The sequence below is a fragment of the Trachypithecus francoisi genome, unplaced genomic scaffold (genome assembly GCF_009764315.1).
Source record: "Trachypithecus francoisi isolate TF-2019V2 unplaced genomic scaffold, Tfra_2.0 Lachesis_group16, whole genome shotgun sequence".
NCBI classification, from domain to species: domain Eukaryota; kingdom Metazoa; phylum Chordata; class Mammalia; order Primates; family Cercopithecidae; genus Trachypithecus; species Trachypithecus francoisi.
In genome coordinates this window covers 40,507,119-40,530,226 of record NW_022681461.1, presented here as the reverse complement: position 1 = coordinate 40,530,226, position 23,108 = coordinate 40,507,119, and the positions used below count along the sequence as shown (strand labels likewise).

General features: G+C 37.1%; 1 long non-coding RNA gene across 1 annotated transcript; it reads left to right on the top strand.

The window, feature by feature from the left end:
- Window positions 1-525: 525 nt before the first annotated feature.
- LOC117099341 lies at window positions 526-17,646 on the top strand. Its single transcript, XR_004443774.1, has 3 exons — window positions 526-787; window positions 16,656-16,762; window positions 17,481-17,646. It is a non-coding gene; the product is annotated as an uncharacterized LOC117099341 (long non-coding RNA).
- Window positions 17,647-23,108: the final 5,462 nt, after the last annotated feature.

Sequence of the window (23,108 nt, the reverse complement as noted above, 5' to 3'; positions counted from 1 at the left end):
CACTTGTGCCATATGACCCAGCAGATCCAATGGTACTTGAGGTGCCCAAACAGCAGATATGGAGGTTGTTTGGAGCCTTTGGTAGGGCCCTGTAAATGAGTCACAATAAAGGCCTTTAGGGTTTTGGAGCAAGCTCCTACCATCTTCTGCAGATAACTAGTCTTTTGAGAGACAGGTCATGACCTGCCACTGCCCTTGATAGAAAGTGACCATTTGACTATGAGTCATCAAGTTATCATGCAATCTGAACTTCATAGTATGAACTGCGTGTTTCTGACCCATCTAGCCATAAAGTTGGATGTGCATAGTAGCATTCCATTATCAAATGGAAGTGGCGTACACATGATCAGTCTTGAGCAAGTCCTGAAGGCACAAGTAAGTTACATAAGGAAGTGGCCCAAATGCCCAGGATCCCCAGTCATGCTACCCTGCCTTCTGTCTCCAAGCCTGCACCTATGACCTCATAGGGAGTTCCATATGAGGAACTTGAAGTTTACAGGAAGAGAATACTAGGCCCTGGTTTACAGATGGTTCTGCACGATATGCAGGCACCACCCGAAAGTGGACAGCTGCAGCACTACCGGACTTTTCTGGGACATCCATGAAGGAGGGTGGTGAAGGGAAATCTTTCCAGTGAGCACAACTTTGAACAATGCTTGGAAAAAGAAATGGCCAGATGCGTAATTATATACTGATTCACAGGCTGTACCCAATTATTTGGCTGGGTGACCAGAATCTTGAAAGGAACGTGATTGGATACTTGGCAACAAATAAATTTGGTGAGGAGGTATGTAAATGAACCACTCTGAGTGGTCAAAAAAATGTGAAGCTCTTTGTGTGTCATGTTAATGCTCACAAAAGTGTGACCTCAGCAGAGGGGGATTATAATAATCAAGTGGATAGGATGACCTGTTCTGTAATCTGAACACCACATAGCCCCTTTACTCAGCCACCCCTGGGCTCATTAATAAAGTGGTCATGGTAGAAAGAATGGAGGCTATGAATGAGCTTAGCAACATGGACTGCAAATCACCAAGTCTGACCTGGCTACCACCACTGCTGAGTGCCCAGTCTAACAGTGGAGAGAAACACTGAGTCCTCAATATGGCACCATTTATCAGGGTGATCCACCAGCTAGCTGATGGTAGGTTGATTACTTCAGATGATTTCCATCATGAAATGGGTAGCAGTTTGTCCATACTGGAATAGACACTTACTTTCAATATGAGTTTGCTTTTCCTGAATGCAATGCTTCTGCCAAGACCACCACACTTGAACTCGCAGAATGCCTCATCCATCTCCATGGTATTACACACAGCATTGCTTCTCACCAAGGAATTTACTTCACAGACAAAGAAGTGTAGCAAAGGCTTGTGCTCATTGCATTCACTGGCCTTACCATGTTGCCCATCATCCTGAAGCAGCTGCATTAAGGGAAAAGTGCAATGGTCTTTTGAAATCACGGTTACAGTGCCAACTAGGTGATAATTCTTTGTAGGGCAGCAGCAAAGTTCTTCAGAAGGGTATATATGCTATGAATCAGCATCCAATATATGGTACTACTTCTCTCATAGCCAGGATTAGTCGGTCAAGGAATCAAGACATAGAAGTGGAAGTGGTACCACTCATTATCCAAAGTGACCCACTGGCAAAATTTTTGCTTCCTGTTCCCACGACATTATGGCTGGCCTAGAGGACTTAGTTCCAGAGGGAGAAATGCTGTCAATAGGAGACACAACAATGATTCCATTGAACTGAAAGTTAAGAATGCCACCTTGCCACTTGGGTCTCCACCTGCCACTAAGTCAACAGGCTAAGAAGGGAGTTTTGGTGTTGGCTGGGGTGATTGACTTGGATTATCAACATAAAATCAGACTACTACTCCACAATGCAGGTAAGGAAGAGTATATCTGGAATATAGGAGATCCCATAGAGCATCTCTTAGAACTACACTGCCCAGTAATTAAGGTCAGTGGGAAACTACAACAACCAGTCTAGGCAGGACTAAAAATGGCCCAGACCCTTCAGAAATGAAAGTTTGGGTCACTTCACCAAGTAAGAAACCACAACCACCTGAGGTGCTTCCTGAAAGCAAAGAGAATACAGGATGAGTAATAGAAGAAGGTAGCTGTCAATACCAGTGATGACCACATGACCTGTAACAGGAATGAGGACTGTTTTTGTCATGATTATTTCCTCATTACTTTGCTAAGAATATGATTGTGCATACATACACCTGTATTATGCAATCGTCTTTGTTTTATTTCCTTTCTCATTCCCTTATCATGTAACATAAGATGTATTGACTTCGGCCGGGCGCGGTGGCTCAAGCCTGTAATCCCAGCACTTTGGGAGGCCGAGACGGGTGGATCACGAGGTCAGGAGATCGAGACCATCCTGGCTAATACGGTGAAACCCTGTCTCTACTTAAAAATACAAAAAATTAGCCGGGCGACGAGGCGGGCGCCTGTAGTCCCAGCTACTCGGGAGGCTGAGGCAGGAGAATGGCGTAAACCCGGGAGGCGGAGCTTGCAGTAAAAAAAATAAAAAAAAAAAAAAAAGATGTATTGACTTCATATCAGCATTTAAGTGTTGCTAATTTTATGTAACACTTGTTATGTTAAAGATTAGTGGATTTTCAGTTGTACAAATGGTAGTTTTATTATGTTAGATGAAATTACAAAATTGTTACTGTCTTTATTTGGAGATTAAGTATAATTTAAGGAGGTGTTTATAGATTCCAAGTTGACAAGCAGTGAAGTTGTGCTGGTTAATATTAAGTGTCAACTTGACTGGATTGAGGGATGGCTAGATGGCTGCTAAAGTATTGTTTCTGGGAGTGTCTGTGTGAGTGTTTCCAGAAATTGATATTTGAGTCAGTGGCCTGGGAGAGGAAGACCCACCCTTAGTATGGATGGACATAATCCGGTTCACTGCTAATACATTTGAAACAAAGCAGGAAGAACAAGAGGGAATAAAATTACTTGCTGAGTTTTCTGGCTCTCTCTCTTCCCATCCCAGACACTTGCTTCATCTCCTCATGCCCTTGAACTTCAGACCCCAGGTTCTTCAGCTTCTGGACTCTTGTACTCGTGGCTTCTCAGGGGCTCTTGGACCTTCTGCCTCAGACTGAGAGCTGCAATGTCAGCTTCCCTGGTTTTGAAGCTTTGGGAGTTGGACTCAGCCACACTACTAGCTTCTCTCTTTCCCCAACTTGTAGATGGCCTATCGTAGGACTTTTCTTTGTAATTGCATGAGCCAATTCTCCTTAATTGACTCCCTTTTATATATACATATATTCTATTGGTGCTGTTCTTCCGAAGAACCGTAATGTAGAATTGAAAGACTTACACACTGAAAAGTACAAAATATTGGTGACAGAAACTAAAGAAGACAGAAATGAATGGAAACACATTCCATGTTCATTAATTGGAAGACAAAATATTGACAAAATGTTCATACTATCCAATGGCAATTTATAAATTGCAATCCTCATCACAATCCCAATGGAATTTTTAACAGAAAGTAAAAACACAATTCTAAAGTTTATCTGGAATCACAAAGAACCCAAAGTAGCCAAAACACTATTGAAAAAGAACTAAACTAGGGAGACATCACACTTCCTGATTTATAAAGACCTGCTATATGGCAGAATTGAAAGAAGAGTTACACAGACTGAAAGAATGGTAACACAAACAGCACTGAAACATGCCCCCACTTGCCACACTGCTGGAAACGAGAATAAGAGAAGACCTACAATTACTAAAACAGTATCGTACTGGCGTCAAAACAGACATATAGACTAATAGAAGCAAATAGAGTGTGCAGAAATAAATCCATGAGTATATGGACAACTGTTCTTTGATAAAATGCCAAGAATACATGTCAGGAAGTGATTAGACTTTTCAACAACAATGTTGGAAAAACCAGATAGTCATGTGAAAAAAATGAAATTGAATTTTTATCTTATACTGTGCACAAATACGAACTCAAAATGGACTACAGACTTGAATGTATGACCTAAAACTGCAAAACTCGTAGAAGAAATTATAGAGAAAATTATTCATTACATTATTCTTCGCAATAATCTCATAAATAGAGCACAAAAGGACAGGCAACAAAAGTGAAAATACACCAGCGGGGCTACATCAAACTTAAAAAGCTTCTTCACAGCAAAGGAAGCAATCAACAAAATGAAAAGCCAACCTATAGATTGGTAGAACAATTTTAGAAATCATATATCTGACTGGGGGCTAATTTCCAAAATGTCTGAGAAACTCAAACAACTCAACAACAAAACAACAACAAGAGAAAACTAGTAACTCTATTAAAATGGGTTAAGAACTGAAATAAGACATTTTCCCCCCAAAAGAACATACATATGGGATTAAATGTCCAAAAAGATACTAAATGTCACTAATGATTAAAGAAATACAAATTAAAATCACAATATCACATCACATATTGTAGGATGCCTATTATTTAAAAAAAAACAAAAACAAATGAAAGAATGAGTGTTGGCAAGAATGTGCAGACATTGGAACCTTTTACATTGTTAGCAGAAACGCAAAATGGCACAGCTGCTGTGGAGAACAGTATAGAGGTTCTTCAGAAAACTAAAAATAATACTACCACATTTTGAAGCTCTCTCATTTCTGGGTATTTACCCAAAAGAATAGAAATCAGGGTTTGAGGATATATTAGCATTTTTATGTTGATGGCAGCACTACTGACAATAGCCAAGATGTGAAAACAACCTAAATGACCAATGATTAATGAGTGCATAAAGAAAATCTATATACATCCCACAGAATATTGTTCAGCTTTAAAAAACGAAAATACTGCAATATGCAATGGTGTAAATGAACCTGGAAGACATTATTCTAGGAGAAATCAGCCAGTAACAGTACATATACTGTATGATTTTACTTATGTGAGGTACCTAAAATAGTCAAAATCATTGAATCTGGAAGAAGAGGGAAACGGAGTTGCCAATCAAAGTATATACAGTTTCAGGTATGCTAGATAATTTTTAGATATCTGCTGTATAACGTTGTTGCTCTAATTGACAATACTGTATTGTGCACTCAAAAGTCTGTTAAGAGCGTAGATCTCATGTAAAGTGCCCTCATTATAAGAAAATAAAAATAAAGAGAAAGAGAGAGAAAAAATACTTCCACAGTTCCTGGGTGCATATTTCAGTGCTGTTTGTGTTACTGTTCTTTCAGTTCGACATGTATTCTGCTGTATGTGAACAGAAGTTTTTTTATGGTTGTTCCTTTCACTTACATTTGGAATTTAGGAATTTTAGTGTACAGTAAATTATTTTACTAATTCCCACCAGGATTTTATAAATTTCTTACCAATATAAAGTGGCATAATATTGTGGTTTCTTTGGTTTTCATAACATTCTTTTTCATATCATTTAATCACTGATAACTAAAACTTATGAGTATTTTTTCCTATGCTGTTAGCTACTCAAGTTTCCTCTTTTGTGTCATGCTTTTTGTCATGAGACCCTTAGGGTGTCACTTTTCCAGCTGGAATCCTCTGTGGCCAGCGGCACGTCTGCCTGAGTTTTTGCTTGGGCCTACTGGGCTCATTATGCCCACTTGGTCTGGCAGCATGCTCGGCTCACACTACCATCCTGTATTCCACGCCTGCCAACAGTGAACCAGGTGTGGAGTGGAGCAAGTGTGGAGTCTGGCCACTCCACACAGCTAGGCATGCCAGCTGCTGCTGTCGGTGGGAGAGGGGCAGCTCCAGGCACCAGCACAGGCTCTGACTCCATGCAAAGCTGCAGCTGGATCAGATGTACCACAAGCAGCTTCCACTGCAGGCACCCATGTCCGAATGAGGGGAATACAGTGGCACTTGGAAACTAGGATATGCAGAGCCCCAAAGAAGGTGTCACAGCCCTGGCTTGGGGAGCCCCTACTTCTGGGCTCCCCAAAGGACTGTAGCTCTTCTCTTATTCTAATTTCCTGCAATGTGGCAAGTGGGTGCATGTTTCAGTGCTGTTGGTGTTACTGTTCTTTCAGTTCTGTCATACAGCAGGTCCCAAGTTCTTGTTCCAAGTCCAGGAAGAGTGAGGTGTACAGGCAATTGGAGGTTGAGCAAGGCAGAGAGGAGCTTTTCTGGGTGACAGAACAACTCATACCCAGAGTGGGTAGCTCCTTTCTACAAGCAGGTTGTCCGAACAATTCAAGGAAACCCAAGTTGGTAGCTCCTTCCTGCAGCTAGTAGTTCCGACATCTGTTTAAGTCTAGCTGAGGCTAGGGATTTATGGGCTCAGAAGGGAGGACATACTGCTGATTGGTCCATGAGTGGCCATGGGCAGGCCCAGAAAAATCCCCATAACTTCTCATTCTGGGTCACAGCCTCCACTCAGAACTGGCAGCCTGGCCCCCAGGCTTCAGACCATTCCTAGCTTGAAGGTGGGGTTTCATCTGAAACCCACCCCTTTCTGTCCAGGATTCTGTCTGCCTCTTGCCACCATCAACATGCTGTCTGTGGTGCCCAGGCAGTTTGTGCTGAGGGGTGCCTATAAGCCTGCACCAAGCCACCCTCAGACCCCCTTCAGCCTCCCTCCCTTGCTCGTAGGCATCCAAAATCCAGGGGGAGCTGACGCATCAGGGGCTGGCATGTCAGCACCACCCCAAATGCATGCACACCTGGCCTGGTCACGATGGCAACTGGACTCAGCCACAACCTTGTTCTGCCCTGGAGTGGGTGCTGGGAGATGGAGAGCCAGGGAACAGGAGCAGACAGTTTCAAGTCTGTGGGGCAAAGGTCTTCCCAGACCCCCAAGAGCACTGATATACAGGGATCTGGAGCCACAGCTGGGTGGCTGTGGCTGAGCGTGGGAGCATGGGTGCCTGCCCCACCAACTCAGTATGGGGCAGGGCTCTTGCCTGTTCATGGCTCTCTGACCAAGAACATCCTTGGGGAGAATGCAGCCCTGGTCATCCCTTTCCTGCTGAAGCTCGTATCCTTGCAGCAGCTGCTCCAGACGGGCCATCGCTGCCATCACTTTCATATGTTTTGCCCATTTTATTTAGCTTTTCTTTATCAAATTGTAAATTTTTTGAATTCTGTATGTTAAACATTTGTCAATTATCTGTGTTGCAACACTGTCTTCCAATCTTGGCTGGTCTTTAATGTCGTCTATGACACCCCATGTTCTGTGAAAATTAATTTTAATGAATCAAATCTATTATCATGCTTTTTATTTACCTGAAGTCAAAACAACCTCTCATATTTTTCCTCAGTTTCTGTCTTTTTTATATCCAGAAGTTGCACTTTAGTAGAGTCTGAAGTAGAGATCTGTTGTCATTTTGTAATACTGAGATTTGATTATCCAAATGCCGTTTCTTAAATAGTTTATTATTACCCATTAATTTGTAATGTTGCCCATGTAATGCAGTAAGTTACTTTATAGGCTTTGTCTCATTTCTGCCTCTCCACCCTGTCCATAGTTTTATGGGTGTATATTTCAAATCACACTATAGTTTTATGCTTCATGTTGATATGTTATGTAATCCCCTTATGTCTATCTATTTGTATTTCTTTATTAAGTTTTTAATTTCCATATGAGTTTTAGAATAATTGCTTAGTGCCTCAAAGATCATTTTGGGTTATTAATTAAATTTGCAATAAATTTATTGAATAATTTGAGGAAAGCTGACATCATTAGAAAATTGAATCTTCTCTTTCATCAATGTGTCTCAATATTCCATTTATTCAGGTTTATTTTTAAGTTACTCATATTTTTAAATAGTATTTTACAATGACTTTATAAAGCTCCTATGCATATTTATTAAATGTACTTCATATAGGTTTCCATGTTATTAGAAATGGCTTTTTTTTTTTTTTGGTGTCTTCCATTTTCTTTTTTTTTTTTTTTTTTTTTTTTTTTTTTTTTTTGAGGCGGAGTCTTGCTCTGTCGCCCAGGCTGGAGTGCAGTGGCCGGATCTCAGCTCACTGCAAGCTCCGCCTCCCGGGTTTACGCCATTCTCCTGCTTCAGCCTCCCGAGTAGCTGGGACTACAGGCGCCCGCCACCTCGCCCGGCTAGTTTTTGTATTTTTAGTAGAGACGGGGTTTCACTGTATTAGCCAGGAGGGTCTCGATCTCCTGACCTCATGATCCGCCCGTCTCGGCCTCCCAAAGTGCTGGGATTACAGACTTGAGCCACCGCGCCCGGCCGGTGTCTTCCATTTTCTAATTGGTCATTCATGAATAATACCAGTGGTTTTAATTTTATACACTGACAAACAAATATACAACCCTAATGAATTAACTAATTCATTCTCACAGTTTATGAAATCCCTTGGATTTGTCATGCAAATAACTATAGTGTTTGCAAATGAGAGATAAAATGTGTGTTTTTCTTCATAATTTATCTACCTATTCCTATTTATAATTGATGTTGCACCTAGAACTTCAAGTAAAATATTAAATAAATAGAGGTTATAATAGTTACCTTTGTCCTTAAAGGAAATATTTTTAAAATATCAACCTAGGCTATATTTTCTTTGAGATTTCTGTCATGTATCTTTACCATATTAAATGAGTTATCTTCTGTTTTTAATTTACTAAGCAGATTTTCATTGTGAATGTGTATTATATTCTATTACATAATTTTTCTGCATCTGTTAGGATGATTATTTGGACTTTCATTTTATTAGTATGTTGAGATATGTTGATAGATTTTATTAAAATGTTGAAACTTTCCTGAAGTTCTATGATAATGTATACCTGGTCAGTAGATATTACCTTTTTAATACATGGCCAAATTAAATTTGTCAATGTTTTCTTTAGAATTTTTTATCTGCGTTCACAAACAAAATTAATACAGAACTTTCTATTCTTATTCTTTCTTGTTTGAAAAGTTGTATCAGCTCTACAAAATAGATTTTGTACCTATACCTTTTTACCTCTTTGAAATATTTTGTGCAAAATGAGGATTATTTGTTAGTTATACGTTTGCAAGTTTTTTTCATATAAAACTACTTGGGCCTTGTCGCGTGTATTGGTGATTCTACAAACAACATTTCCTCAGCTCACTTGATCTGTAGCTGGGTTTGACAACATTCCAGCTTATTCTTTTTTTTTCCTGTTTCCAAGGCCGTAGGTGTTTTCTTATCTCATATACAGGCCCAAAGAAGAGCATGGGGGTAGTTATCCTTTAACCAGTGAGGTAGAAAGTGGAGGCTTAAATGTTTCAGCCTCCCTATATATATCCATAGAGTTTATTCAAAGATGTACTTCACAGGATAACACAGAAGACCCCGAGTAGGATTTAGATGCAGTTGTCCATAGCAGGGATATCTTAGTAATAAATTTTATATTTTTCTTCACTTTTCCCTGTCACTCTCCTACTTCCCTCATCTCTGCTTCCAAAGATCACCTTCCAGATAAACTACCATTTATAAACTCTTGTCTAATGCTTTGTTTTTAGAATCTGCCCACTAGTACCTGCAGTTGTGGAAGAGGTGCTAGAAGGCAACCCTCGGGATGGGATTTAGAACTAGATCACGCACTGATCAAATGGCCACAAAAACCCCATTACTAGCAGTACGTGGGTACTACTAACTCCCGGGATGCCATAAAACAACAATTAATAATCTGTCCCACCATTTTGGATTAGGAGATGTGAAAGAATAGAAGAAATGGACTTGTGTGAAGCTCTGCAGCATTTGAAGGCAATGGGAAGATGATAATAAAAGAATGTCAGTGGTTCAGATTTGCTAATGGCTATTAAAATGGTTAAAAACCTTCTTTAAAACAAGCTAAGAGGTACAAGTTAGCCATTCCCATATTATGTGCATGCTGTGAAAGTGTGAAGGACTGCAGGACTGCAGGACAGTGTTTTAAAGAGATCTTCATCTTCTGCAGCTACAGTGAAGACTGTGTTGATAATCTAGCCAAGAATTTAATTTGAAAGGCAGCAAAATTACAAAGGAAGCTGAATGTATTGCCTTGATAGGATTCCTATTTCAGAAAATCATGACTTGATGGGGAAGAATGTAAACCCTGAAAACAGGGATGGGATCATTTGGGTGCATATGCCTGAAAACGGATTCTGCTGAACAGTACTTGGATTACTAGTGGAAGTAATCTCACTTTTCCTAGAGGGGAGATATCTCTGCCTGGAGACTATGCAAAAAAATCACATATGGAGATTTCTTATGGTGATAATGCTTTTTCTCCAAAATGTCCCCTCCTGACTTCTCACATTGCCTCTAGATAATAAGCAATATTAGCTTTCTGCATAGTCTGAATGGGGCACACATGGAAAAAAAGAGATGTAGCAGCTAGTTAATAAGTAATAGCAGAAACAGTGAAATATGGGTAAGTTTGGATTTTGAGAATATTGAAATGGAGGATGTGGGTAGAATATGAGCCTGGATAGTGAATAATTATTAACATGAGATAAATCTCATCTTGTGCCTTAGAATTTAATGCCCTGCCAAATAAATCAGGAGCCAATTCTAAAACTTTGCTTGGGTTGCTCTTTAAAGTTTGAACATGATGACAGAGTACAGTAACTAAATAGACATGTCGGATTGTACTTACGGTGTATTGAAGAATGGGTCAGGAGGCACACAAATATAAACATATTTATCATGTATGACCAGATAATCTGTCAGATTGTCCTGTGAAGAGACAAGAAAGCCTTCTCTTCACTAAGGAAAATATTTATGGGGGCATCAGCATTCTTGAGTAGCTCCATGGTGACTGTTCTCAGAGTCCAGGATTGACAAAAGATTTTTGCATGGAACTAGGACCCTTAGATCAATGGAGATTATAAGATTCTGGCCTCTTGGGGGCTAGGGGGCAGCAATTATCAATCAGCCTCAAGGTATATTTAATTACCATTATAGAGAGCAACAGTAAATAGGTAACTGGTGGGCATGTGACCTGCCAGAACCTATGAAGTTGAGCAGAGACCATGATGTTCTTAGGGAAACACTGGATGTGCAATCAACAATGATACATTCTGACCTGCATGACCAGAAAAAAGAAAAATCAAGGGCTTGTGGGCAAAGGCTTGTATCTGTTGCCACAGTAACAAAGCAGCAGCTTTTAACCCCTTTCTATGCCTGTAAGTTTCATAATTCATTGATTATGTATGCTAATATGTCTTTTAAAAGTCTTGGACTATCACTAAAAATATATGAAATAAATATTCCTTGAAATATTTCCCAAAGGGACCTGTAGTCATTTATGAGAATAAAAGAAAATCAGTGAAAAGAAAAGACTGAGATAATTTGAAGGTTGTTAGAATCATGGTTTAAACTATTACTTATGTCATGGGCTTTAAAGTATCATTATGACTAGTTTATTAGGTTGGGGTATTATGGAATACAGGATATAGATGGAGTCCTGACTCATATCCATTTTACAGTGAGCCAAAAGCATCTATGCACACACCTTACGGTATTTTCTCTGATCCCTGACTGCATAATTGGAATGGTTATAGATAAATGGTGACTGAACCCTCAAATTTGGTTCTCTGACCTATGAAAGAATGTCCATTTTTTTTTTTTTTTTTTTTTTTGAGACGGAGTCTCGCTCTGTCGCCCAGGCTGGAGTGCAGTGGCGCGATCTCGGCTCACTGCAAGCTCCGCCTCCCGGGTTTACGCCATTCTCCTGCCTCAGCCTCCCGAGTAGCTGGGACTACAGGCGCCCGCCATCTCGCCCGGCTAGTTTTTTGTATTTTTTAGTAGAGACGGGGTTTCACCGTGTAGACCAGGATGGTCTCGATCTCCTGACCTCGTGATCCACCCGTCTCGGCCTCCCAAAGTGCTGGGATTACAGGCTTGAGCCACCGCACCCGGCCAGAATGTCCATTATTGTAGGAAGTGTAAAATGAAAGTCCTTGAACCAGTTTCACCAACTCCTCACCCACCTACACACACACACACACACACACACACACACACACACACACTAGTCAGGAGACTTTGTCAGAAGCAATACCACATTTCTGGTAAAATTGTAGAGATTAGGGTTACATTCCAAGTCTTTAGATTGCAGGAATAATAGGATACTTCATGTTTCTCTTCAGTTGGTTTGTATAGTTTCTGCAAAAACAAATTGGATTATGGTAGAGGTCAATGCACTGTTGTAAACATAACCAGGTTGTAGCACCAATTCCCATTGCTGTGTATGATATCATGTATTTATTGGAAAATTTCAAAATATTCTTTTATGTTTATTATATGGTCATTTATTTGAATTTTTTTTTCCAGTCACCAGCAATGAAGTGAATAAAAACCCATTGTCCTTTTAGAAAATACAATAGTATATATTCATGGTTTCCAGAGCTATATTAACTCTCCCACTCCTTATCACAATATGATCCGCAATGAGCATGAGGGTTTTGACATCTGCAGAAGATCATGTTGGCGCAGTATATTGATGTTAATTCTAATAATACCTATGAAAAGTAAGTGGCAAGTAAACCTAATACTCATGTGATGCACATCTTGCCCGAGTTTAAGAAAAAAGTCCTACAAATGTTTAGGGCCCTGATACATTGGTGAAGTTTATAGAGTCCCAGTGTCTTGCACTTACCCTTTAAGGTAAAGATCAAGTTATTGCACCTTGTACATCTTATCATTAAAAAGGGATACAGGGCTTAGCAGGCCTATTTTTATTTTAAAGGCAGAGTTTAGCACCAAGGATGTCTCTACAGTTTAGGGGACCCTGCAAATACTTAAAGGACCTTGTCTATACAAACAAAATGATTTAAAAACACATTATTAAATCCATTAGCCTACATGAAGCATACTAACAGACTTAGAATTTTGAGTAAAAGATGAGGTATGCACATACTTATTTGCTGTCCAAACAGTGAACCTGAAACAACACTTTGCAGGGCCAAGTTATCATCTCTTCCCTTTGATATCAAGAGATCATGTATCCATGTGCTTTATAATCAAATATGCTATTTCTAGCTAAGTTCATATATCCCACCATGAGAAAACTGTAGCAAAGTTGTTAATGTTCACAATCCATGACTCTTTGGAATCCATCTCTACTAAAACATCATGGATGTTTTATCACAAAGATAATTTTAATTTATCATGACTAAAAGACTGAATTTTAAACAGATTCTTGGAATAGTGGTTCATACTCATCAGCTGGTTCAGCTTTAGCACCTGTCTTATCTCAAGTAGCCTTTCCAGAACTACTGCCTTCACCACGATGCTCCATGAATTTTCTCAATCCATAGGTCTTCTTCAGTACTGTAACTCTGAAGTTCCCTAAATCCTTTTACTTAATGATGGCTACATCATTACTCATGACTTTGCATCGTTCCTTGTAACATGAGTGAATACTGAGTTCCAATGAGTCTTTCAAAAGTTGTTTCTATGCTTTGCTCATGACCACAGAGGCAAATATTTCACAGACAATGCAGGAAAATGTGAAAGACAGTGCATTTGTTAATCATATGAATTCGCTGCTCTGAACATTATAGAATAAAGTTAAACTAAAACATTTTTCAACTTTGTCATTTCTTGAATTCATTCTTTGGGTCCTGATGATGACTGCATTGCTAGAATGTGATCACTTCCAACTTTGACTGTACGGGCCTCCCATAAACTGCAATCAGCACAGGCAAAGCCCATAGGCAAAGTGAGAAGAGTGGTAAAATTCAAGCAAAAAGTATCCATCTCTCATCCAGCATGGTGTAAGACCAACCTAGGAGATCATGATGTCATCACCTTGGCCTAAGGCAAAAAAAAAACCTGCAATAAATAAATAAATAAATAAATAAATAAATAAATAAATAAAACCTATGTTGATTGATGAAGCAAAGGTCTCAGAAGTTTTAGAGGAGGGAGGTGTTTGTGAAGGGGGAAACGTGATGACCCGGTACTAGAATTATAGGACAAATTATGCTTGCTGTCACCTCTACTACTCTAAAATACAAGTGTGGAGGTACCACTACATCTGGAACACAGAGATCTGAGAGCCAATCCAACAGCCCACACAGCAGCTCAATCTCAAAGGTTGGCAGTCACGTGTTGGTATCTCTTATCTCTGAATATGTTCTGAGCCTAAATTGAGAAGGTGACCAAAAGAGAGTGGATCCGCAATATTATGGCAGTTCAGTTCTACACATTTCTACAAAAGTAATACTTCTTGCTTGGCCATCCTCACAGAAATAGGACCTAACAACAAGGCCCTAGAACAGCCTCAGAAGCAGCAGTGCCAGGGTTCCTTAAGGCATCGGATCAATGCCACATGTAGGGGTTGGGGGATAGTTAAGAGATAGAAAGCAAGCCAATGATAAGAGAAGGTAACTGGGGCCCATGCAGATTTCTGACTGGGCTTCCTAGATGGCTAGTCTCAGGCATCAAAGGGTACTAATCATCAGTACACCTAGGTTTAGCCTGGGGCACTCCAACTACGTGGCACTGCTGGCCACAAGCTCAGATCTTAAAATGATTTTTTTGAAAACTTTGAAGGAGTCTCTCTGAAGTACAGAGTCCATGGAGGGATGGGTCTTGGAACAGGAGCTTCACTTGCCCAGGTATGAGGGCAGAGCTATATAATGTATTCGAGAATAAAGATCCAACTGTCATTACCTCCCAGTTAGTGATATTATCTTACAAATGGCATCTATTGGAATATAACAAATAAAACAGACTATCATGTCAGTATATGTAATTTGAAGTTTTATATGCATTAATTTTATAAAAATTTAGTGAACTCTTGGTAAGTGAATGACCCCATTTATGCCATGAATAAATAAAACTGCTTACATAGAACTTATATCCCAATAGTGGAGACAGATACCAAACAAATCATATATAATTCTGCATACACGTACATATACATAAACATATACACACACACATATATACATGCATACACATATATATATGAAACTACCCATAAAACACATAAAAGTGAAGAAGCTTGGTAAGGATATTGAGATATCAGGTGTGACAGAGGCTAATAATTTAGGTAAAATGGTTAAGAACTGTCTAAGAAGATGATATTTCAACAGAAATTGCAGTGGGTCAGGGGAGATAGCAATGTGAGTATCTATGAGAAAGAAGCATATCAAGTGTGAGTTAGGCTGGTAAGGGTTATGAGGGCCATTTTGATGGGTTTGAAAAACAGGAATGAAGACTGCATAAAAGAAGCACAATGAGCTGAAACAGTAGGAAAGCATGAGACTGGGGTAGTGACAAAATGATGAAGGGTCTTGCAGAAATTGTGAAGATTCTGTGTCTCGTGTTAATTTTGATGGAAAATCACTAGAAGGTTTTGAGCTGGTGAGTACTATGACCTGATTGGCACTTTTTACTTGATTGCTTTCATTGTTCTGTGAAGAATAGAATGTTGATGTTAAACATGGAAGCAAGATTAGAGTTTGTTGTAGTAGCTTTTGTGGTGGGGTTGTCTGAGTACATCAGAACTAAACATCCTCAGAGCATTGCACAAGTAAGTTGTTTATAATTGTTTGATTGTCTGTTTTATAGCCATATAATAATTACATCAATGTTTCTTAAAAGCTATTAAATACAATCTGTAAAATTGCCATGCTTCATTCAGATGACAAAAGAAGAGTTTCTAAAAGGAATAATTGAAAGCAATCTATTGTTCATAACATCAGAAAGAATAAATCTTGTACTTTAGAAATATTTGACTCTACTGACAAGGTCATTTCCGTCCTAGGGTAAACATATTTTACAGTATAGGGTTTCAAATTCATGAAGCACCCATTAGCCATATTTCAAAGTATACTCTAATGAAGAGGCTCCGATAAGAAACATTCCAAAATAAAACCAAAATATAAAATTTCATGTGATACATAGTTTTTCCTTAAATATTTCCAAGGAAAATACCTAACATGTAGGAAATTAGCCAGTCTAAAATACAACATACAGATACTGAATAATCAGTCTCTCTACTTCAGATGATATATATCACTGTATCTTGCCAGCACTTAATCACTTTTATGGAATTACACTTTGGTTCTCACTATGATTTACTTAGTGTGGGTTGATTTATGCCATTGAGAATTTGTTTAGTTAATGAAACATTTTAATTTATGACAGAAGGAAGCATAAAATTGCTTTGAATATCTTGATTCCATTACTATCGACTGCCGGTCAAAATTTTAAATGATATGAAAAGTGACAGATAAAAGCATTTTTATTTCAACTCTCCCTATTACTTGTAGAGTACAGATTTGAAACTAAAACACGAGGAATTAGTAGCTTTAACACTTGCTTCTCCCAACTCTTGACTAGATACTGCAGCTCTCACTGACATATGGTACTGTCTGTTAAGTCTTTTCAGTGAAGCCTCAGAGGGAAAGAGTGAGATGTTTCATAACGTAGTGTAATCAGTATGCTGTTGGCACCCAGCACTGGGTCTCCTTTCATCTGGCCCAGATGGTACAGATCCTTGACTCTTACAGTGTCTGCCTGAAAGAAGAAAAGATTTGAAAGCAAATTGGCTCATGGTCTAGCCTGATGATTTCAGGATAATGTACATGGGTCAAAAAACACAGGAGCAAGTAAAGCTTACTTTTCTCCATTAGTGGAGGTTCATTTAACCCTTGACATCAAGTTATGTCAATTTTTATTTAATGCCTGACTTAAACTTATCTGTTTCTATACAGGAACTGTTCATGTATGCCCTTAAGTGTTTCCTTCATGCTGTGTGACTTTTCTTAAAATAATTGAATAGGATAAGCGTTTCACAGAAGCAGAGACTTCTGAGTTTCATGTAAGTTCACATGTACTTTTAAGTGTCTGGGCTAGATATTTGCTGGTTTATTAGATGCCTTCTTGCCATAAGGATGAGTGCACTGAGTGAATGACCTCTGTGACTAGTGTCGACTGGATTCTCTTGCATTCTATTTTCCTGTTGGATTTGACAAATGGAAGGTACCAGCAGAAGATTGAGGTTGGGTGGTAGAAGTAACATCAAAGAGATGTCAAAGTATTTGTTTCCCCGGCATCCTACCTACCAGTCCACAGGAGGTTGCAATGGCTATATTCTTCATTTAAGGCCCTAGTTCCTGTTTTGTGGCCCTTCCCACAGAGGAACAGACTCTGCTCTCAGAGTTTTGGCAATCACTCACTCCCCTTATATCAACTTTACGGTGGTAATGGTTCCTGTTGTTCCTAGTCACAGGATGCTCCACTGTCTTCTTTTAGCTTCCCTTCATCATACCATGCTTTACAAAAAAATTCATTCATTAAGCTGTTTTCTATATCCCTTTTTAAGTGTGCCATCTGTTTCCTGCCATGTCTGGATGATACAGTCATCTAGTCTAACGACTTGTTGAATGCCTAAATTCCCATTGTAACACCTCTTCTAAATGGTCAACTTGACCGTATGTTTAAATGAGTATTATAATAGATAACTTATTATGTCGTAAGACAACTTATTCTCTCTTTAACCAATCTCTAAATTTAATTTTTTATATGTGGCAAGATAGCAGTGACTCTTCGCTCAACTGTAGAGAAAACATTTTCATGTTTCTGCATGGTTGGATTTCTCTGAACATAAAAACCTGGCATCTCAGCTAAAGAACAAGATTTTGAATTTAACAGACTATTGAATAAATAGAAACCTCTGGAAATATGTAGAGATTCCTCATCTCCCAAAACCATAAGTTTACATTTTAAAATTTAATAAAACCAGAGATCGGTCATCTATATTCTAAAGAGTTGTATGTTAGGTATTTATTTTTCTTTATGAATAATATTTGTTTACATTGGGGAGATTAGTTTCCTCTTCCACTCTAATGAGTGGGGGAGAGTAGGCCTATAGCGGTTTCTATATAAACTCCAGACTCATAATGTTCTGGTTCCTTTTCTATGGGAGATACTCATTCATAAACACATGGCTAGCCATCTGGTTCTCATTACATTACCCTAAAGAAGAGAATGGAGTATGGGGAGCCAATACAGTTATTGTTGTAAGTAACAATAATAGTCTGCCTCATGTTCAGAAACTTTACATTTGTTTTCATGACAAAATAAATAAATATAATTACTAAAAATCCTATATTCTGTCACTGTTTCTTTTATCTTTGGATGAATTCCATAAACTTGTGGAAGAGAACTCCTTTTTAGAACACAGTAGTTTTAAGTTTTGATCTTGGTATCCTAAGTCTTCTTTCGTCTACTCTTCAAATGTCATGGATTTAACCCTACCCAACTTCTTGGTTGTTCTCTTACAGAAACTCCAGCTATATCCAGGCTTTAATTAAATAATATATTTAGTCTCACTAATGCAATATGTATTCCTTTTACTTTTCTAGGTAACATATAAAAGAATCAGTTTTAAAAATAAATAGAGAAGAGCAAGGTAATGAGGACAATTACAGTATTTTTATGATGTATCATCATCAGGGAGAATCAAGCATAATCATTCTCATTCTTTGGGAAACTCAACTCACAATTTATATGCCATGAGAACAACAATGTCTATTTGAACTTGATTGGATTATGTTATCATCTCTGGGGAAAAGGAGATCAATGACCTTGATTGACATTTCACCCAAGTCACTTTTAAAGGGAAATGAGAATTCTATATATAAAAGGACAATATTGGCCAGGTGTGGTGGCTCACACCTGTAATCCCAGCGCTTTGGGAGGCCAAGGTGGGTGGATCATGAGGTCAGAAGTTCAAGACCAGTCTGGCCAACATAGTGAAACCCTGTCTCTACTAAAAATACAAAACATTAGTCAGGTGTAGTGGTGTGCACCTGTGATCCCAGCTACTTGGGAGGCTGAGGCAGGAGAATTGCGTGAACCTGGGAAGTGGAGGTTATAGTGAGCCAAGATCACACTATTGCACTCCAGCCCAGGTGACAGTGAGAGACTCTGTCTCAATAAATAAATAAATAAACAAACAATATTTTCAGGAAAAAAAGATACAGATACTAAGTTGTGAAGAAGAGATGTTGATAAAGGTTTTAGCAAGTAAAGGAAGGAATGAGTGAAGATGCAAAGGCAAGGATAGAGAAGATGTCTTTGGAAATGAGATAATAGTTTGGTGAAAGAGAAGAATAAAGGAAGATTATGAAATGGAGAAAGGTAAAGTGGGATGTATTTTGTCAATGATTTTTACTATTCTCTGTCTGTTTCTTTTGTTTTGTGTTTTTTGACAGGAGTAGACTAAATTGAATAATATATTAAGAGGGCTGAAAAAAATCAAATCAATATATTCACACTTAATGGTGCAAAGAAATGTGATTGATTTTTGTGTTTTGATTTTGTAACCTGCAACTTTACCATATTTATTTACTAGTTTTAATGAGTTTTTGTCTGTATATATGAGGAATCTTTAGAGTTTTCTACTTATGGGATCAGGCTATCAGTAAATAAGAAAAATTTTACTTCTTCCTCTCCTGTTTGGATGCCCTTTATTTCTTTCCTTGTCTGATGGTTCTTACTAACACTTCTAGTACTATGTCAAATGAAAATTGTGAGATTGGCCATCCTTGCCTTGTACCTGATCTTAGGGGAAAAGCTTTTAGTTTTTCCCCATTCATTGTGATGTTAGTTGTACACTTTTTATAAATGGTCTTTGTTATATTGAGGAAATTTCCTTCTATACCTACATTGTTGAGAGCTTTTTTCAAGAAAGGCCATTGACCTTTGTCAAATTATTTTCATGTATTTGTTGAGATGATTATGTGGTTTTAATCTTTACATTCTGTTAACAGGATGTATCTCATTAATTGATTGACATATATTAAAACAACCTTGCATCTTAGGGATGAATTCAATTTTATATAATGTTTAATATTTTTGATAAACATCTGCTTAATTCAGTTTGCTGATTTTTATTGAAAATTTTTGCAACTGTAGTCCTTAAAGATATTGACATACAATTTTCTTATCTCATGGTGTTTTGACTGGATTTGGTATCAGGATGATGCTGGCATCATAGAATGAAATTGGAAGTATTCCCTCTACTTCTATTGTTTGAACATATATACCCTTTAAAACACATGGTGTTAAAAGACTGGATATTCATGTACAATAGAATAAAATTGGCCTTTATCTTACACTATACACAAAATTAGACTAAATATGGATTAAAGACCTAAACATAATACCTGAAACTATAAAATTCCTTGAGGAAAACACCGGGAAAAGACTTCTTGATGTTGGCTTTGGCAATGATTGTTTTTGATGTTACACCAAAAGACAAGGCCACAAAAGCAGAAAAGGAAGTGGGACTACATCAAACTAAAAAGCTTCTGCACAGCAAAGGAAATAGCCAAGAAAATGAAAAAGCTGTCTATGGATTGGGAGAAAATATTTTTGAATCATATATCTGATAGAAGGTTAATATCCAAAATATATAAGAAATTCACATAACTCATTATAAATATGATGAAATATTATTAGGCTTCAAAAAGGATGAAGATACTATAATATGCAATGACAATATCAAAAAGTTGAGTACATAAAAATAGAAAAAACAGTAATTACCAGAGTAGGGGGTGGGGAGATGGAGAGATACAGATAAAAAGAGTACAGAGTTGCAGTTCTGTAGGACAAATAAGTTTAGAGATCTAATGTACAGAATAGAACTATAGTTAATACTATTGTCTACTAGAAATATGTTAAGAAAGAAGATTTTAGGTGCTGTTACCACTATACACACACACACACACAAACACACCCACACACATACATACATATATGGCTATGTGAGATGATGGCTATGTTAACATGGTTGACTGTAGTAATCCTTTCTCTGTCTATATATATATGTATATCAATATATCATATTGTACACCTTAGTATATACAATAAAATTTTTAAGAGTGCTTATGTCTACTGAAAACATAGTTCTAATCGTGATAGAAAAATAAATATGTTTTCATACTGAAAAACCCCAGAAATTTTGCTTTTAGCATAGTTTTAATAAAACAAATATTGAAAGCACAGTGAAAATGAACTCAGAAGAAAACACGTAAATTCAGAAAGAAATGGAGTTTAATGGAAAGAGTAAATATGTAAATAATGTAAAATAAGAAATGACAATACAAAACAGTAACAGAAATAAGCTATGCAAACTAAAATATAAGTAAAAGTTTGTATTTGACAGCAGTCATGCAAAAGCAGGAGGAGAATGAGTAGAAATAAATGATTCTGAGGAACTAGTGTATTGAGCAAGTGGAACATAATAATTTGTATCAGAATGTAATAAATTGAGGATGCATATTGCAATCCCTAATGTGAACATATAAAAACAGTTTTTATGTAATTAATCTAACTGAAATATACGGAACAATAAAATACATTGATTAATATGTAAAAAGAAATGGAAGAAAAATGAAACTCTAAACTGCAGTTCAAATAGCAAACAAACAGTTTGATGGTAGATATAAACCAACACACCATTGTTAATTCAGCTAAAAATAAAACAGTTCAATTCAAAGGAAAAAAGTGTTAATTTTCCACTTACGTGAAACACATCTTAAAAATAAAGCATATAAAGATGGAAAATAAAAGGGTGGAAAAAGATACTCAGAAAATATTAACAACAAGAACACAAAAAAATAAACAAAACAGTTGAAACTATGGTAATATTAAAGAAAACTCCAAGTAAAGAAGTATTATTAAAGATAAAAGAAAATGTTTGAAATGGCAAACAGATCATTCTACTGGAAAATATTTAACAGTTCTAAATCTGGCTCTATCAAATAATATCACTTCAAAACAAATAAAGCAAAAATGAATAAAATTAAAAGGAGGACAAGACAAACTCACAATCAGAGAGACAGATATCAAACCCTACTTCCAGGGAAAGCTGGAAAAAATGAAATTGTATAATTTCTAACAATACAACTTGATATTTACTAAACTAGAACTAATGATATTAAAGAATGTTTTATCAACAAATAACAGCATATTAATTTTTTGAGGTGTTCGTGGAACATTCATCAAACTGATAATAGGATGGGACATAAAACAAACCTAACAAATATAAAATTATTCAAAGTATTTTATTAAGCACTAGAAATCAGTAACACCACCAAAAAAATCTAGATCATATCCAACTCTTTAAAAATCAGACAATATAGTTCTTAATAGCCCATTTTTCACAGTAGAAATCACAAAGGAAGTAAGTAATATTTTAGACTGGATAATCATCATCTCATATGGCAAAATTTGTAAAATATATCTAAAGCAGTGCTTAAAGGAAAATTTTTAGTTTTAAATACACTTATTAGAAATGAAACTTAAGACTAAAGATAACAAATAGCAATTCAAACCTAAGAAACTAAAAGAAGGAAATAAAGATAGAGAAGAAATAAAAAAAAAAAAAACAGAAAACAAAAGGGCTATGAAAGAAGACAAAGCCAAGCACTGTCAAAAGTAAAGAAACCACAGATTATGGATACAAAAAAGAAAAAGGTGACATCACTAATGATACCACAGACATTAAAATCTCAATAGAAGACATTATGAATAACTTTATCCCATTAAAGCTGAAAATTTAGAAAAAGACAAACTTTTTGAAAAACACAACCTACTAAACCTGAAAAGGAAAAGAAATCCTAAGTAGTTATGTTTATTAGAGTTCATTATTATAAAACTTACCCCCAAAAATTCCAATGCCAACTAATTATGTCACTGAATTTTCCCTCAAATGTTTTTTAAAAAATACCACCAATCTATATATCCTTATCAGAGAATATATTCTTATCTGAGAATCTATATATTCTTATCAGAGAATCTATATATTCTTATTAGAGGAAAGAGAACACTTGAGAATTCATTTCATGAGGTTAACATATCTGAAGTCACAAAACCTCACAAGAATATTACAGACGAGATAAATGTAGAAGTGATTTCCAAACATAGGTGCAAATGCCTAACAAAATAATGGTAAATTACTCCAGAAATATAAAAAATGATAACACATTAAAGCAAGCGGAATTTAGTCCAGGATTGGTTGAACATTCAGTAATCATTTTCTTTTCTTTGTTTTTGTTTTTGTTTTTGTTTTTGTTTTTGTTTGAGACTGAGTCTGACTCTGTCACCGAGGCTTGAATGCAGTGCTGCAATCTCAGCTACTGCAACCTCCGCCTTCC